The 18,086-nt window shown below is 42.1% G+C and overlaps 1 protein-coding gene across 4 annotated transcripts in view; it reads left to right on the top strand.

Annotated features, from left to right (window-relative positions):
- DNMBP (dynamin binding protein) overlaps positions 1–18,086 on the top strand; it is a 115,203-nt gene that overhangs the window by 68,075 nt on the left and 29,042 nt on the right. The window lies entirely within an intron of this gene.

Here is an 18,086-nt window from a genome sequence, read left to right as displayed (position 1 = left end):
TGGGGATAAATAAAAGGAATAGTTCTTCTAGGTACCAGGAACATTTGTAAACTTAAGGAAACTGGCCCCAAATTTTTAGTAAGTGTATCCTGAGTGAGAACAGCCAAGAGCATGCATAGTGCTGTAAATTTGCGACATGGCTTTCAAAACCAGACTGCTTTCATGGGAACTCTCCTTTACCTGAGTTGGTTTTTGTCAGGGTCTGTAATCCAAAGATCTTTCCGTTTTTACTTTAATATCCTTTGTTTATCTGATGGAGCCTGGGCAAGTCCTTTATCAGGGCACCAAGTGAAAATTTATTTTCCTGGCCTGGTTTCTCTCTCAATCCCTGCACTTCTTTAGACATTAGGGGGAAAGAAGACTTAACTTGTTTTATAGATGGTTCATTCCTTGACATTTAGGAATCTTAAGTGAATGGTGCACACCAGACCTCTTGTGGAAATGAGAAGAGTATATTTTTAACGGTGCATTGTATATGTTAGCTAATTCAGGTGAATTTGTCTCCCTGAACTTTAAGGTATCTGTAAAATGGGGATATTAAGGGTCTTTTATCATTAGAGGTTCTTTCTTTTTTGCCAGTTTGTCTTCTCCAGGTCTCTGAAATGAACTGTGTTTATTTTATTTTGTTGTTGCAATTACTGAACTTCCTTTTAAATCTTTGTTTTTTTATGTGTGTTATACTCATGTCAAGCAGATTTTATGGTTTTGGCCAGTTTAGGAGAGTGCAGAACATGATGAGAGGAGAAGGATTAGAGTCAGAAAATGTGAACGATCTAGAAAATCCATCTCACACCTTCCTCCTAAGTGGAAGCTTTCTCATCCAGGTCTCCTTCAGAATAGGCCCAGTGGTTAGAATTGTGGTGGAGCCACTGAAAAGATAAGTTCCTGTTGTGATCCTGGAACTGCTGGTGGTTTATCCAGTGGTCTTTTCAACACAGACTTGACTTAACTTGAATTTCCAGGGCACTGTTTTGGACACAGCAGTCCCTCTACCTGCATTTGTAAAGATAAAAAATGAAACCAAACTCTGCTTTAGTTGGGAGGCTGAGATATTAAGCAGCTAGCTATGTTTTCCGAGGTGCATTTTTACTTTGAAATGATAAGGATTGGATGAATTCTACATTCTTTCCAGTTTAAAAAAGTCTGATTCTGTGATTCCTTCTGTTAGTTTTTTGCGTCGCTCCTTTTCCCTTCCCCCACAGCTGTTCCTTAGGTGAACTTTGTTTCCTTTGGTTAGTTCCTTATTGTATTGAGCCTCCTAACTGTGTTTGTTGTTTCACTTAGGAGTCAAACCCTTCTCTCTGGAGTGTTGTAATGTGTCCAGTGAGCTCTCTGAGACCAGCCCAGTTCCACCTGATAACGTTTCCATTTTATAACTCTCTCTCTTTATGTTTGAGGACTTAACTTTTGATAGTGTATTCACATTAGCACTTCTTTTCATACCTCTAATACCCTCCTTGACCTGAAACAGTATCTTAGTCTGTCCCAGAGATCTTCTTGCTTTCTAACTTTGCTAGCTGTTTCATAGCACAGGTGCCACTGCCCTTCCTGAAAGAGTCACAGCAGGTGCTTACAGAAGGGAACACGTTTGGACTTCTGCCTTGCATTCATATCTCAGCTCTAGACGAATTACTTAACTTCTCTGAGCTTTGGATTCCTTATTTGTTAAATGAAGATGATCATACCTGTCTCATAGTGAGATAATATAAAACACTTAATCACATGTCTAGAACATAGTAGGTGCTCGTAAGTTGTGATTTCCTCATCTCTTATCCACCCACCACCCTTCCCCCTGACAAGTTCTCCCCCTCTCCCACTGTCCCTGCATGGTCCCCTCCCTTCTGAGATCCAGACTGACCCCACACTGGACAGACATCTGTCCTCGGACCCTGTGTTTATAGGTATACTGCCCATCCCTTCCGCTCTCCCGTTGTTCCCCACCCTCCGCAAAGTGCTGAGAAGCAAAGTGCTGTTCAGTGCCTGCTCCTTGACCATCTCCCAGGCTAGAAACCAAGCTGTTCTGCCAGGATTTTTCCTTCTGCTGACCGGTATTAACAGTTCATTCTCCTGTGAAGGCCTCAAGCTTAGATTCTTGGTAGGGCAGGTCTGTTACAGTTTTGCCTTTAGTCCTAGGGTGTGTCTCCTCATCCCGGGAGGTGGGCCTTGCTCCTAAGGTGCAGCTCTGCTGAGGTTTCCAACTGGACATGTTTATTGAACCTCCTAACTTGAAGGGACTCAGATTTCAAACTCCGTCTCAACTCGCAGAGAGTTGTGAATGTCTGCTTGGCTTTTTGGCCTTCAGCTGCTGCTTTCTGCTGTGTTCCCTAGTCACATCACTTGCATGCACAGTTCAAGATTTGAAGGGAATTTCTGTATAGACTTTTGGGGGTGTCCTCTTTGCAACTTCCTCTTTTTCAGGATATCTTCCTTAATATCAAGTCACTTCAGAGTCCCACGACCTTTGATTCTGCAGCCAAATAAGATCACCATTGGTTGCCTCTCAAGTTTTGCTTTATTTCCCACATGCTGTAAAACACTAGGAATTCCTTTTGGGTGGGGTTAATGGGGTATCAGATTAACAGGAATCTTACCTAGTTTTCTTCGCATGTTTTGAGTTGTACCCCCTCCAGTTTCTGGCTGTTTTTGGTGGCTTTCCAGCACATAGTTATTTTCAAAAATATCTTGTCCAGAGTTGCTGCTAGCTTTCAGTAGGGAAGTTAGTACAATGTAAGCTACTCTATCATTACTAGACCAAAAGTCAATACTAGGATTTTATGCTTGCCAAGAACATAAATGGGCTTCCCTGGTGGCTCAGATGGTAAAGAATCTGCCTGTAGTACAGGAGATCCAGATTTGATAACTAGGTTGGGAAGATCCCCTGGAGAAGGAAATTGCAACCCACTCCAGTATTCTTGCCTGGAGAATCTCATGGACAGAGGAACCTGTCGGAACATAGTCCACAGAATTGCAAAGAGTCAGGTTCGACTGAGTGATTAACACCTACTTAAGACCATTGGAGAAAGAAATGGCAACCCATTCCAGTACTCTTGCCTGGAAAATTCCATGGACAGAGGAGCCTGTCCATAGGGTCGCAAACAGTCAGACACAACTGAGCGACTTCACTTCACTTCAAGACAATTAATAGTTATAATGGGAAGGGGACCTAGTGCTTCAAATTCTATGTTAACTAGGTTTATTTAAGTGATACTAAGATACCTATGTGAAGAACTCTTACAGAGAGAAATAGGCTGAATTCAGATGCAAGTTAAAGCTAATGGTTCAAGGTTGGAAGGTTGTAACACAAAATCCTTTTATATTATTACTAGAAGGAACCTGACATTTCAAGTCCATTATTTTATGCATGTGGGTAAATACCCATGATTAAGTTTGAAATCTATTTAGTGGATTGCAACTAGCATCTTTTGAAAAATAAAATAGAAGTGAATAGAAAATTTCAAGTACATCTCATGTAGTAAAAGTATGTAGTACTTCTGTATTACTTCTGTGTGTATATACCCATACATACATGGATTACATAAATGTATGTATGTATATACTGAACCACAATGTAAAATGTGAGTCACAGTATGAAAAAAATACTTAGATCCAACCCACTCAGTTTTTAAATGGAGAGACAAAGCTCAGAGAAATTGAACCGTGTGGCCAGGAGATCTCTGGATGCCCAGACCAGTGCTTTTACTACAGCACCACAGTTGAAGCCAGAAGTGCAAGTTTAGGTTCATTTTGAATAAATGAACTTAGAAGAGCAGAAAAGTATTGTGTTAGGGGATCCAGGGAGGAGGCTCCAAAGGGAATGGGCTCAATTGTGTTGCATGCAGCAGAGATATGAAGGGATGTGTTCCGAGGAAAGACTTTTCACTTGGTACATGAGGTGAGGAACAGGAGAAACAGAGGCACGAGATGTATTGCAGGGAGTTTGAGAGGGAAGTGGCGATGAGGGATATGCAGTCATCTCCTAATATCTGTATCTATGGGGGGTTGGTTTCAAGACCAACACCCTGCCCCACCCTCACACCCTTGCAGATACCAAAATCCACAGATACTCAAGTCACATATAAAATGACATAGTATTTGCAGGTGATCTGTGCACATCCTCCCATATATTTTAAATCATATGTTTTAAATCATCTCAATTGCTTATCATATCTGTGCTGTGCTTAGTCTCTTAGTCATGTCTGACTCTTTGCGACCCTGGGGACTGCAGCCCACCAGGCTCCTCTGTCCGTGGGGATTCTCCAGGCAAGAATATTGGAGTAGATTGCCATGCCCTCCTCCAGGGGATCTTCCCAACCCAGGAATTGAACCCAGTTCTCCCACATTGCAGGCGGATTCTTTACTGTCTGAGCCACTAGGTATCTTCCACTTATAATACCTAATACCTTGTAAATGGTTGTAAATTCGATGTAAATGCTGTGTAGACAGTTGACAGTGGGGCAAATTCAAGTTTTGTATTTTGGAACTTTCTGGAGTTTTAAGAATACTTTCGTTCTGCAGTTGGTTGAATCCACAGATGCAGAACCCATGGATATGGAGGGCATACTGTAAAAGCGATTCCTTAAAAGTTTGGACTACAATTGCAGTGGAGCAAGAAAATCTTATTTTTTTTCCCCAAGGTAAAAACTGCACAATTTGAAGGCACTTTTGCCAGTGTTATACAGATAGTTTAGAGTTTGTAGGACTCTCATATAGTCAAGGTTTCTTTTCATTGCAAGTGTGTGAATACATCTCTATAACTACAATCTGTATTCAAGCTACTAGAATACAATATCTGCCCATCAATCCAAGGCATTAGTTTTTTCTTGACTCACTTCATATACTGATTACAAGCAATGAGTATAACAGATGCCAAGAAGTCTCTGCCCCTCCAGAGAGCAGGGGCCTGCTTTTAGAATTAACTGGGCAGTAACAAAAGGTCAGCAGAATGAACCATGACATTTTATCATCAGCAGAAGTAATAGTAGTACCACTTTAATTTACATGCTTTACAGTTTTCAGAGCCCTTTTTACAGCTTGGGGCTTCCTTGGTGGCTCGGTCAGTAAAGAGTCTGCCTGCAATGTGGGCGACATGGGTTTGATCCCTGGGTTGGGAAGATCCCTGGAAAAGGAAATGGCAACCCACTCTGGTATTCTTGCCTGGAGAATTCCATGGACAGAGATGCCTGGTGGGCTACAGTCCATGGGGTTGCAAAGAGTCAGACACAACTGAATACTAACCTTCACTTTACAGCTTTTATTCTAATTTCATTCTGTTTTAATGTACATGAGCCATTCATGTACCTTTAACAAATTTACTGAGTATCAAACACTGTGCTATGTTCTGGTTGGAGAGAGACGACCTTAAGACCCCTGGGGAAGGCTAAGGCCGTTGTTCTAGTATAGGTGGACTGACGCCAGGTACCCTGTGGACCAGCTGCTCCCTTTCTGTCTCTGTCACAGACCATCTTTCCTCAAGACGTTTTTGCTCTTCTCTGGGCCTCTGCTTTAGTTTTCTCTGACTTGAGACCGACACCTTCCACTTAGAGTTTCTACTCCTTTACTAGATTACACATAACCATAGTTGTCCAGTACTTCTGCCTTTGTTCTTTCTAATCTGCATGATAGTTCTTAATTCACATTCCCAGGGGAGAATACAACTGAGTCAGCTTGAATTTTTTAGTTAGGCCTCATCATATGAACTAACTGTTCACTGATTAGGTACCCATCCATGGTCCAGATGGCAGTGGTAAAGGCTAGGGTGGGGAATCACCTAGTTGAAACCCTAGCTGTAGGGACTTGTTGATAGTGCCGATTTGATACGTGGAGGGCGCTGGAGGCAGCAGGCTTTCTGAGGCTTGGCGAGCTCAGCCCTGGGTTTGGAAATGGGTGGAGTGTCATTTGGTTGTCTTAGTGGCAGGACGCAGAGGACTTCTTGCATTTTTTTTTTTTTTTCACTTCTTGCTTTTTTTTTTTTAAGTTCTACCACTTTATTGCTACCAACCCATTTCCCTCCACCCTCGTGCACACATGCTCAGTCATGTAATCCCATGGACTTCAGCCTGCCAGACTCCTCTGTCCATGGACTTTTCCAGGCAAGAATACTGGAGTGGGTTGCCATTTCCTTCTCCATCTTCTTGCATTTTTGAGACAAGGACCAGGACACTAAATGTCTTCAGGGTGTTCAGTTCAGTTCAGTCATTCCGTCGTGTCCTACTCTGTGACCCCACAAACCGCAGCACGCCAGACCACCCTGTCCATCACAAACTCCCGGAGTTTACCCAAACTCATGTCCATTGAGTCGGTGATGCCATTCTACCACCTCATCCTCTGTCGTCACCTTCTCCTGCCCTCAGTCTTTCCCAGCATCAGAGTCTTTTCAAATGAGTCAGCTCTTCGCATCAGGTGGCCAGAGTATTGGAGTTTCAGCTTCAACGTCAGTCCTTCCAATGAACACCCAGGACTGATCTCCTTTAGGATTGACTGGTTTGATCCCCTGGCAGTCCAAGGGACTTTTGAGACTCTTTTCCAGCGCCACAGTTCAAAAACACCAATCCTTTGGCGGTCAGCCTTCTCTGTGGCCCAACTGTCACATCTGTACATGACTACTGGAAAAACCATAGTTTTGACTATATAGACCTTTGTCGGCAAAGCAATGTCTCTGTTTTTTAATACACTGTCTAGATTTGTCATAGCTTTTCTTCCAAGAATCAGGCATCCTTTAACTTCATGGCTGCAGTCACTATCTGCAGTGATTTTGGAGTCCAAGAAAATAACGTCTGTCACTGTTTCCATTGTTTTCCCATCTATTTGCCATGAAGTGATGGGATCAGATTTGGAGAAGGCAATGGCACCCCACTCTAAGTGTTCTTGCCTGGAGAATCCCAGGGATGGGGGAGCCTGGTGGGCTGCCATCTATGGGGTCGCACAGGGTCAGACACGACTGAAGTGACTTAGCAGCACCAGCAGATGGGATCTGATGCCCCAATCTTAGTTTTTTGAATGTTGAATTTTAAACCAGCTTTTTCACTCTCCTCTTTCACATTCATCAAGAAGCTCTTTAGTTCCTCTTTGCTTTGTACCATTAAGTTCAGTTCAGTTAACTCAGTCATGTCTGACTCTTTGCGACCCTCAGACTGCAGCACGCTAGGCTTCCCTGTCCATCACCAGTTCCTGGAGTTTACTCAAACTCATGTCCATTGAGTCAGTGATACCATCTAACCATCTCATCTTCTGTCATCCCCTTCTCCTCCTGCCTTCAATCTCTCCCAGCATCAGGGTCTTTTCCAGTGAGTCAGTTCTTCACATCAGGTGGCCAAAGTATTGGAGTTTCAGCTTCAGCATCAGTCCTTCCAATGAATATTTAGGACTGATTTCCTTTAGGATTGGCTGGTTGGACCTCCTTGCAGTCTAAGGGACTCCCGAGAGTCTTCTCCAACACCACAGTTCAGAACCATCAATTCTTCAGTGCTCAGCTTTCTTTATAGTCCAATTCGCACATCCATACATGACTACTGGAAAAACCATAGCTTTGACTAGACAGAACTTTGTCGGTAAAAAGGTGGTATCATTTTCATATCTGAGGTTGCTGATATTTCTCCCAGCAATCTTGATTCCAGCTTGAGCTTTATCCAGCCCAGGATTTGGCATGTTGTATTCTGCACATAAGTTAAATAAGCAAGGTGACAATATACAGCCTTGATGTACTCCTTTCCCAATTTGGAACCAGCCTGTTGTTCCATGTCCAGATCTAACTGTTGCTTCTTAACCTGTATACAGGTTTCTCAGGAGGCAGGTAAGGTGGTCTGATATTCCCGTCTCTTTAAGAATTTTCCAGTTTGTTGTGATCCACATTTTCAAAGGCTTTAGTGTAGTCAGTGAAGCAGAAATAGATGTTTTTCTGGAATTCTCTTGCCTTTTCTATAATCCACTGAATGTTGACAATTTGATCTCTGGTTTCTCTGCTTTTTCTAAATTTACCTTGTACATCTGAAAGTTCTTGGTTCATGTACTGTTGAAGCCTAGCTTGAAAGATTTTGAGCATTACCTTGCTAGCATGTGAAATGAGTGCAACTGTGTGGTAGTTTGAACATCCTGTGGCATTACCCTTCTTCTTTGTGTGAAAACTGACATACATGATAGTATTATCAGAAATAGGTGAGTTTAGATGTGTAAATATTTAGAGTAGTGCAACAGAGCCTGGCACATAGTAAATGCTAAATAAACATAATCTGCTACCATCATCATCAATTATATTATTCCAGCACATAGATCCTATATTCCCTTTGAATGTGATTACACAGGTGTTTATTAACTAGTTTTTATACTTAGCACTGTACCAAGCATTGGGGTATGCTAGGAAGGATACCCCCCATACCCCTCACCACCATAGGTGTTTTTAGATAAGTTGAAAAGACAAAGTGTAAAAATATGAATAATTAAATTACGGAAGTGTCTAGCTTAGACAGTAAATGCTATGGACAATCAGAAGAGGAAAAACTCAGTTTTTACTTGAGTTAATGGAATAGACTTTAGGAAGATGCTTGAATTTTAGCTAAAGCTTAAAGGTGTAGTGGGGTTGAGATAGGCAGAGAGAAACAAGGAGAACATCTCTGGTTGGAGAAAGTCGATGAGCAAAGATGCAAAGTTGTCATGACAAAGAGGAATACAATGTGGGGAAGAGCTAGTGTATCGAAATCTTAGAAACCAAATGGGAGTTTGGGCCAGAGCCTGAGGACGAAGTCAGAGCTGCCCTGCACATGGTGATTCCCCCTCTGAGATGTAATCACTAACACTGTGAGTGGATGACTTCTCTGAGGACCGGAATGACTGTGGAAAGGGTAGGCATCTGAGAACTCCAGCCTAGGAGATGCCCACGGCATGGGGCAGGAGAAGGGAACACTGTGGGGAGGGCAGAAGAAAACCAAAAGGCTTAGAGTAGGAGAGAATGGCCATCACTTTCAAATGCCACAGGGAAGTCAAGGATGATGCCATGAATTTTTAGAGGTTGTCGGTTGATGGAAATACAGTGATGACACAGAATTAGGAAGAAATTAGATGGAGGAGGAGGTCTGGAAGGAGGTCTTCTGGCATGAAGACCACTCTTTCTAGAACTTTTACACACACAGTGAAACAGAGGTGACCGTGACTGAGGGGGCACAGAGTTGAACAAAGTTTCCTGTGTTTACTTTTTAAAATCAGGCTGTACTGACAGGCTGATGAAGATAGGTAGGTCGGAAGCAAAGAAGAGGGAAAGAGAAAATATGTGGAGGCGAAAGGAAATAAATATAGGGACCTGTTTTGTCAAGGGTTGGGAGATCATCGAAGCTTTAGAGAAGGAGAAGGTAAGGCAGTCCTGCCTTCTGGGATTATGAGTTGGCCTTCTTACGTGAGCCAGACTGTCTGCTTTCTCCACGAACTGTTCAGTTCAGTAGTTCAGTCATGTCCAACTCTTTGCGACCCCATGGACTGCAGCACGCCAGGCTTCCCTGTCCATCACCAACTCCTGGAGCTTACTCAACCCAAGAACCGTTACCTACATTATTTTTAGATAATATTTCTTCAACAATAAATGGGAATACTGATCTGGGGAGATTCCAGACTTCTGTAAAAGCAAAAAGAAAACGAGGAAAGGCAAGAAATTGAGGTTGGATAGGGAGAGGCAGTCTTCTTGGGCATCATATTGCCTGTGGTCCTGAGGATGTTGAAGTGGGCATAGGAGGGGGGTGAATCCAATTGGCTCACTTGCAGTGCCCTGGCAGGGCCAGCCTTCAAAGGCATGTCGGGCTGGGATCTTGGAAACCTGACACTCCCACCCGAACACCACAGTTTCCTTATTTCCTGAGAAACCAGAAAGTGCCCCAGGCTGTCAAGTAAGAGAGGTGTGGCAGTTCAATGCATAGTCATTTCTGACGGGAAGATACACATTTGTGTACCTGGCCCCACAGCAGGGGGCAAGGGCTAGATTCTAGGTCACAGAAGTCATTCCATGGTGTCAGGAAAATCCTTTCTTCAAATCATAAGCTGAGAGGAGACAAACAGATAAGACATATTTCATGTCATTTAATCTAAAACCCTCTGTTCTAAGACACTAAATAATTTTATGTAGCATTAGAAAGACTACTTCTAACTGGAAGACTAATTAACTTGCTATTTACTGAAAAATACATCTCCATTTCTGAGATGTTAGAATATGAAAAAATGTGTATCTTAGAGTCTACTGAGATATGGAAATGCTTCCACTTCCCATTGATCTAGAATTCTCCTGTCCTTTTCTCAGTGATTTGAAGATTTAGAATTCAGTTTCCTCTGCTCTTCAGCCCCCACCCCTTAGGGGAAGATTGAAACCTAACTTAGCCTAACATCATAGTTGTGGCAGCTCAGTAGTTAAGGCAAACAAAAGTTAGGATATTTAATAATTTTTTAAAACTTGAGTAGTGTTTTTCGTCACAGTCACAGCAGAGCAATACTTGTTTTTGTTGTTGTTTAGCCGCCAAGTCATGTCCGACTCTTTGCGACCCTGTGGACTGCAGCCCACCAGGCTCCTCTGTCCTTGAGAGTTCCTTGGCAAGAATACTGGAATGTTTTGCTATTTCCTTCTCCAGGGAATCTTCCTGACCAATCAGGGATTGAACCATGTCTCTTGCATCTCCTGTGTTAGCAGGCAGATTCTTTACCACTGAGCAACCAGGGAAGCCCAGAGCAGTACCTAGGGTAGATAATAATAATTGTTGTCATCTATTAAGTGCTGGTTGCTGTGCTGATTAGTGTAGATTAGGTACATATGCAGTACGCAGAAAAGTCTGGTAGACTCTAATATCCGTGATGGCAGTGAAGATGTTGTTTCTAGACTCTTACATTAATACTTACTGTATAATAAATACTCAATGAATGTTTGCTATCCAATGAAGTATATTCTATTTGAGGGCACAGAACATATACATCAAAAGATAGATAGTATTATTTTGTGTTGTTACTCAAGAAGTGAAGTTTAGAGTAAAGGGTAATCCAAAGACTAAAGAAGCCTTCCTCTAGCTGGCCTTAAAGGACAGTAGTTGAGCTGAAAGGCACAGAGACAAGCTGGACTTGTTAGGTCCAAGGAATAATAAAGGAACAAATATTTAAAGTATGCCGTGCTAGGTTCCGTGATAGCAGCCTGGGCACAGGCCTCTAGGCTTACAGACAGGAAGTGACTAACTTCTCAGGTTAGTCACTGCTGACACTCCTTGTGGAGCTAGTTGGAGAGTAGTGTTAGTTATATCAAACCGAGGGGAGTGAGTGAAAAAACAGAGTGGGAGTGTACATAAGATTTTAGAGCCTGGAAGTAACCAAGGACCAATGCTTTTGTCATGCACGCCAGGAAACAACCACCCAGAGAGGTTGTGTAACATGTCAGGTTAAAGAGGGCTGGATTCTGGGTCTTTTGACTTGTAGTCTGGGTGCCATACTCCCTATGCCTGCTGCCCTCTCAGGATCTAGAAGCAGCTCCACGTATGTCCCTGGAAATGAAAGCCAAAGGAGATATGGGGAAATAGAGTCACTGTTGGGGTGCTGAGAGCTCATTTAAGCCTGTACAGAATGAACGACTGGAGTCCAGGGAAAACCCAATTTCACATCAAGGTTTTGTTTTTTCCCCCTAAGTTTTGGCTAGAAAATAAGATAATACTGACTGATATCCTAGGGCTTAATCAGATTTTACTGTGAAAATATTGGATTACGCTTGGAAAAAACCCCTATTTTGAAAGACGGGGTTTACTTCTTTAAATTGGCGTAGTAAAATACACAGTGCTTAAGTTCATTTTGTATAATTGTTTTGTTTTATGAACTTATGTCTAAGACCACCTACTTTCTCCCTATTTTGTTTGCTGTTCTTACATATCAGACAGATGAAATGACTTGTCTGAAATGGAAGAAAGCTTAGGAGGGCTTTTCAACTTTCTATACTCTGCCCCATCTCTGAGTACTCTGCTTGGTAGCTTTCTATTCAATATTCATATTTTTTGTTATTAAAACTTCGTGCAGAATTATAACTCAGATCATCTAGTTTTTGTTTTGTACAGTCTTAAAAGATCCATAAAATGTTATGAGAACAAATGGAAAGGAGTAAAACTAAACTATCTAATAGAAGCAGAAGAAAGTCTGGGTTTTACAGAGTAGGACAAAAATAACCAGAGGGTCCTGTTGATGAGCAACATTTGAGACTTCACTGTAGTGTTATTAATTCTCAAAAATGGAAATACAATGTAGGAAACAGCCACACTCATATCGAAAAACCATGTAACCCAGAACCCTTGATATTTGATGGAAAGTCCCAGCTAGAGATGCTAAGTTTTGAATAGCTATTAGCTGTATGGTGTCAGGCAAGTCATTTCATTGTTTAGTGCTCTCATTTAGAGCAATTATACTTTCCCTCAAGAGACCTGGTAAAGAAAACATCAGATGTAGGTCTGTTTAGAAAATAAAGTTTTTGTGTAAAGTTTTGTTGGCTGACTGTAATCAAAATTTGCTTATTAAACAGTGATGGTTTATTTCTTTCTTTCTTTTTTTTTTTTTTTTTTTAACAAACACTATCTTTGCCTTCTTGATTATTTGACTTCTGCTGCCTAAAGATTTGACAATAGTAATAACTTCATAGTTTAAAGCACTTCTCTCTCGGATTTGGTGAGTGTTCAAAAAATGGTGTTTCAAAGAATCTAGTATTAATTTTGCTATCCTGGCAGCGTAAGAAGTTGCAGACTGGGTCCTTGACCTCTTGTGTACTCTTCGAAAGAATTGGGTAGGCTCTGGTAGAAGAATGGAGAGGTGGGAAGCTTTGAGCTGAGTTTTCCGAGGTGGAAACTGTCCCAGCAGGGATTGTGCTGGAGGCTACTTGCCAAAATAGGCAGGGCAGTCACTGAGCAAAAGGCCCAGGGAAAAGTTTTTTTAGTTACTGTCGAGATTGAGGACCAAAATATAATAGATTCCTCCCTGAGGTCTGGTGGTCGGGAAGAGTCTATGAGTCCTGCAGAAAAGCCAGAGACCATAGTGCTGAGAGTTTAATGTTGGCGGGATAAGCCTTCTCCAAATATGCGTAAGTAGGTGCTGAAGGAAAAGAAGTGGTGGGGGCTGGGTGGGCTGGCTGGAGTGATGTGGGCACATGGAAAACCAGGATTTATGATTCTTCCACTTGGCCTGCTGGGAATATAAGCAGACTTAACAAAGGTTGCTTCCTTTCGGAGTTTTCTAGACAATTTGCTAAGCAGGAGGGGGTTTTGCTTTTTTTATTAGACTAGCAAATTGTTGTTTCATCAATGTTTTGTTACCGATTTTTTTCAGCAGTTTAAAGGTATTAGGTCGGAAAAGAAATCTCAGACTGTTAAAAAGTGAAGAAAATTTGAAAAAAATTAACAGGGTACTTGAGAGAGGACTGAGTAGTAGAATATTCTTGTTTCATAGCAAGTGTTCTTTTTTCCACATTGTTGCTCTTTGTTGTATCGATACTGAATGTTCACTAAAGTAGAAAATACAATAAGTTAAAAAGAAAGGAAAAAATATCAGAATTCCTGTCCCCTTCAAGACTTTTTCATTTTCAGATATGTGGATTGAAAATATTTTCCCCTTTTTAACAAAATGGCAATTCTTTCACAAACTCTTTTGTAACCTTTTTCCATTTAGCAACACACAGTAGACAGTGTTCTGTATTAACGAATATAAATCTGTATCTTAATGGTTGCATAGTACAATATTGATATTATGCACATATGCCATAATTTATTTAACAGGCCCCTTTGGGAAGAAATTTTTGTTGTTTCTAAATTTTCTTTATGCATTGATAAAGATGCCTTTACTCGCATATGATTACTGCCATAAATTATCTGGAATACTATTGAATATGTGTTTGGCTTCCCTAGTGGCTCAGACAGTAAAGAATTTGCCTGCAGTGCAGGAGACCCAGGTTCAGTCCCTGGGTTGGGAAGATCACCTGGAGAAGGGAAAGTCTACCCACTCCAGTATTCTGGCCTGGAGTATCCCGTGGACAGAGGAGCCTGGTGGTCACAGTCCATGAGATCACAAAGAGTTGGGACATGACTGAGGAACTAAGCCGATTTGATTCTCTCTGAGGAATTATTTACATCATACTGAGTAGGGTTTTTTAAAATTAATTTATTTTTGGCTGCACTGGATCTTCATTGCCATGCATGGGCTTTCTCTACTTGGGGTGAGCGAGGGCTGCTCTTCATTGAAGTGCTTGGGCTTCTCACTACGGTGGTTTCTCTTGTTGCAGAGCACAGGCTCAAGGCACATGGGCATAGTTGCTCCACATGTGGAATCTTCCCAGATCAGGGATTGAACGCATATCCCCTGCACTGGCAGGCAGATTCTTATCTCCTTTGCCACCAGGGAAGTCCCCGGAGTAAGGTTTTACAGCTGTAATGATATGGACATTCATATAGTATACATACTTAAATATGTAATTGTTCACAGTCAAAATGGTGGGTGGGTGACCTGTGGCTATACAAGAGCTTAAGTGTGCTTTAAAATCACAATTTTGTCATTAGCTACCAGGCAGTCACCAAAACCCACAAGTAGATTTCCAGGTCACAGTTGCCAAGATTTGCCTGCCTGGAAAAAGCACTAGAGGCAGAGTAGCAGTTGTAGGCTCTGAAGCCAGTGTGGGATCTCATCTTCCACATACTGGGCTAGTTAAAATTTCTCTTCATGAATCAGTAAGATGGAGATGATATGAGGATTGTTATGAGGATTAAATAAACCAGTATTTGTAAAGTGCCTGAACAATGCTTGACATGCAGAGTAAGTGTCCTATAAATATTTGTTAAAATATAAAGCCAAAAAGAGCTCCATTTAATGGTAGAAGGAAGCAGGAACCCTGGAGTTAGGCAATGGTGCCATCCTTCTCGCAGTGGGATGGCTCTTTACCAGAAGTTCTTCTCTCAGATTGCTTAAAATTTCACCCATAGAGATGAATCTTGGCTAGCATGACAGCTTGTCTTAAATTAGTGGTAGTACATTACTAGATTCTTAGGAAATTAAAAAGTACTGATTGAACTCAATCTCCATGAATCCTGTCTCCAATCCCAGTTCCCTGTCTGAGGAGTTTAGTGTGTTCTCCTCTGATACCTTTTTCTGTGCGCTTACATATTATATGTGTGTATATGGAAATATGTAGAGGTTTTTGCATGTTTCTCACCTTTTTCTTTCTCCCTCTCCATCTCTTCCTCCACCTTCTTTTTAAAAACAGAAGTGGCATGTTGTTCTGCAGCTTTCTTTTCCACACTTCCTTTTAAAGTGTAAATGTTAGCATTTCTTGCTGTCCTGGGACCAGCGAGGTGAGATCTGCATTCTGATGGCTTTAGGATAGAAATAGCAGGGCGCTGGGGAAAGTGAGGGCTGTGTGGGGCCTGGGAGAGGGACTGCAGAACAAGAGGTTCCAAGAGCAGAAAGGTGGACAAACGCTGCCCTCTTTACGTGTTTGCCTTTTATCATAAGACTTCTTCCCTGAAAAGAGTATCCAAAAACAACACATTAGAAGGGGTAGGAAAAGGAGATGACACTCCTGATTAAAAAACTCCCGAAGTGAAATTGTGGCAGTTGTAGGACTAGGAACGGAAAGCTAAGAGGGAAAAGGGGTTGAGTCAGAGCAGAGCTGGGCCTGCTCTTCTGCATCTCAGTCCAGGAAGCGGAGGATTCCAGCTCCATCCTTTAGAACAGGCCCTGTTGTGATAGCCTGGGGGACTCAGAACGATTCATATGTAAATATGGGAAAGCCTGGGGGAAATGCCTACCCTATTCAAAGGATTTTAGGGGGTTGGAGCATTCCAGAGCTCTGGGAAGATTCTATTCTGCCAGCCTGGCCTTGGTCCCATGGGAACTCTTGCACCAGCATTTTGGTGCTGCAGGTATGTCCGGGGTTGCTGAAACCCCCACGAAAGCAGGTAGAACTGTTGGCCGCCTCTTTCAAGTGCCGCTTGGAACCTCGCCAGTTGAGAGATTTTCCCCAGCAAAGAGCCAGCTTTCAGGGGCCAGGGAAGAGTGAGTGACTGTTCTCTTTAACTCTGCTTTGGAATGTGGTGGGTAGAGTTGTGAGAAGCTGCCGGTTAACTGAATCGCTTCCTAGGAACTCTTCAGAATGAGCCTGGGACCGCGCACTAACCTTAGGGCATGGGGATGTCTTAGGATTTTTTTGGGGGGGTGGGAGTGGGGTTAATGAAACAAAAAGAAAAAAACAAACAAACACCCATCCCTATTGGTTTTATCACAGTCAGAAATTTGTGCTGCCAGCTCCAGCTGCTTATCACCTCCAGGGCTGCCTGAGAAGGAGAGTGGGACTAGTCTGCACGTTTTGTTGTTAGCTGGTGCTGCTGGGCCTCAGTTTCCTCTGGAGTGCTTCCCCATCAGCAGATTTTATTGTTCTTACAGAAAAGTGGAATTTTATGGTACCTGAATCATTTCTCCTTGGTGCATTTTACCTTAACTTAGTGCAGATGGCGTCTTCTGGCCCATTGTGGAAAAAGGACTAGTTTGTGTTGAGTAATTACCTTGTTTAATTTGCTCAACAGTTCTGCAGATGAGAATGTTGAGGCCCAGAGGTGAAAATGGACTTTCTCAAGGCTCCCCAGTTAAATAATAGGGGAGTGTGAGTTTCATGGGCTCTCAGGATAGGGGACTGTCTCACTTGTTGTTAATTCTGTTGCTTAGTTGTGTCCAACCCTTTGTGACCCCATGGACTGCAGCAAACCAGGCTTCCCTGTCCTTCACCATCTCCCGGGACTTTCTCAAACTCATGTCCGTTGAATCAGTGGTGCCATCCAACCGTCTCCTACTCTGTTGTCCCCTTCTCCTCCTGCCTTCAATCTTTCCCAGCATCAGGATCTTTTCTAATGAGTTGACTCGTCACATCAGGTGGCCAAGGTATTGGAGTTTCAGCTTCAGCATCAGTCCTTCCAAGGAATATTCAGGATTGATTTTCTTTAGGACTGACTGGTTGGATCTCCTTGCAGTCCAAGGGACTCTCAAGAGTCTTCTCCAACACCACAGTTCAAAAGCACCAGTTCTTCGGCACTAAGCCTTTTTTATGGTCCAACTTTCACATCCATACATGACTACTGGAAAAACCATAACTTTGACTATATGGACCTTTGTTGGCAAACTAATTGTAGATCTTTTTTCCCCCTTAGTGTATGTTTGGAATAATGGAATAATAATTTTACATTTGGAGCCATTTCAAGCCAGATGTTCCTAGTTGGACCTAATCTTTGAATGTTAATGTGTATGTGGAGCCTGGAGATGACGTGTATCTTCAGAAGTGCCTAGCATTTTATCAGGGGTGAAGTGAAAGTCACTCAGTCGTGTTCAACTCTTTGCAACCCCATGGGCTTATACAGTCCATGGAATTCTCCAGACCTGAATACTGGGGTGGGTAGCCCTTGCCTTCTCCAGGGATCAAACCGAGGTCTCCTGAATTTCAGGCTCTTTACCATCTGAGCCACCAGGGGATGGTGCCCAGAAGACTGCAAATTAGCAAAAACATCCCTGAGGGATGTTTTCTGTTTTTTAAAGTATTTTCAACAGTTTATAAATCCACCTGTAGGGGAAAAAATGGCTTTGTGATATTTTAAAAGAATTGTTATTATGATTTCTTTCTATTTTTAAATATAAATAAAAATCTGATTGAGTCTCAGTGTAGGTTGCTGGGTTCAAATTGATGAGTGCTCTGGCATCTTATACTTTCATGTATTATAGTTAATTATATTAATTATCTATTATAGTTAATAGAACTTTGATTCCTGGGAGATAATAGCTTCCAGGGAATTTTTAAGGTTTGAGGGAAATAAGCCCTGAAGTTTTCTAGTTGAAATTCCAGGCTAGGGAGGCAGAATGGTGCAGGATTAAGTGGATTAAATTCAGGATTTGGATTTAAATATATTTAGATTCAAATCCCAGAACTGTTATTTACTCACTACGGAGGCTGGGACAAATTGGTCACTCTCTCAAAGCCTGGGTTTTCTTATCTGTTAAATGGGAATAATAATACTACAGAGTTTTGGTGTGAATATTAAATGAGTAGAGGGACATAACATATAAAGCGCCTGACA

The sequence above is a fragment of the Muntiacus reevesi genome, chromosome 2 (genome assembly GCF_963930625.1).
Source record: "Muntiacus reevesi chromosome 2, mMunRee1.1, whole genome shotgun sequence".
NCBI classification, from domain to species: Eukaryota; Metazoa; Chordata; class Mammalia; order Artiodactyla; family Cervidae; genus Muntiacus; species Muntiacus reevesi.
Note: the sequence above shows the minus strand (reverse complement) of the source record. Positions and strands in the feature narration are given on the sequence as shown.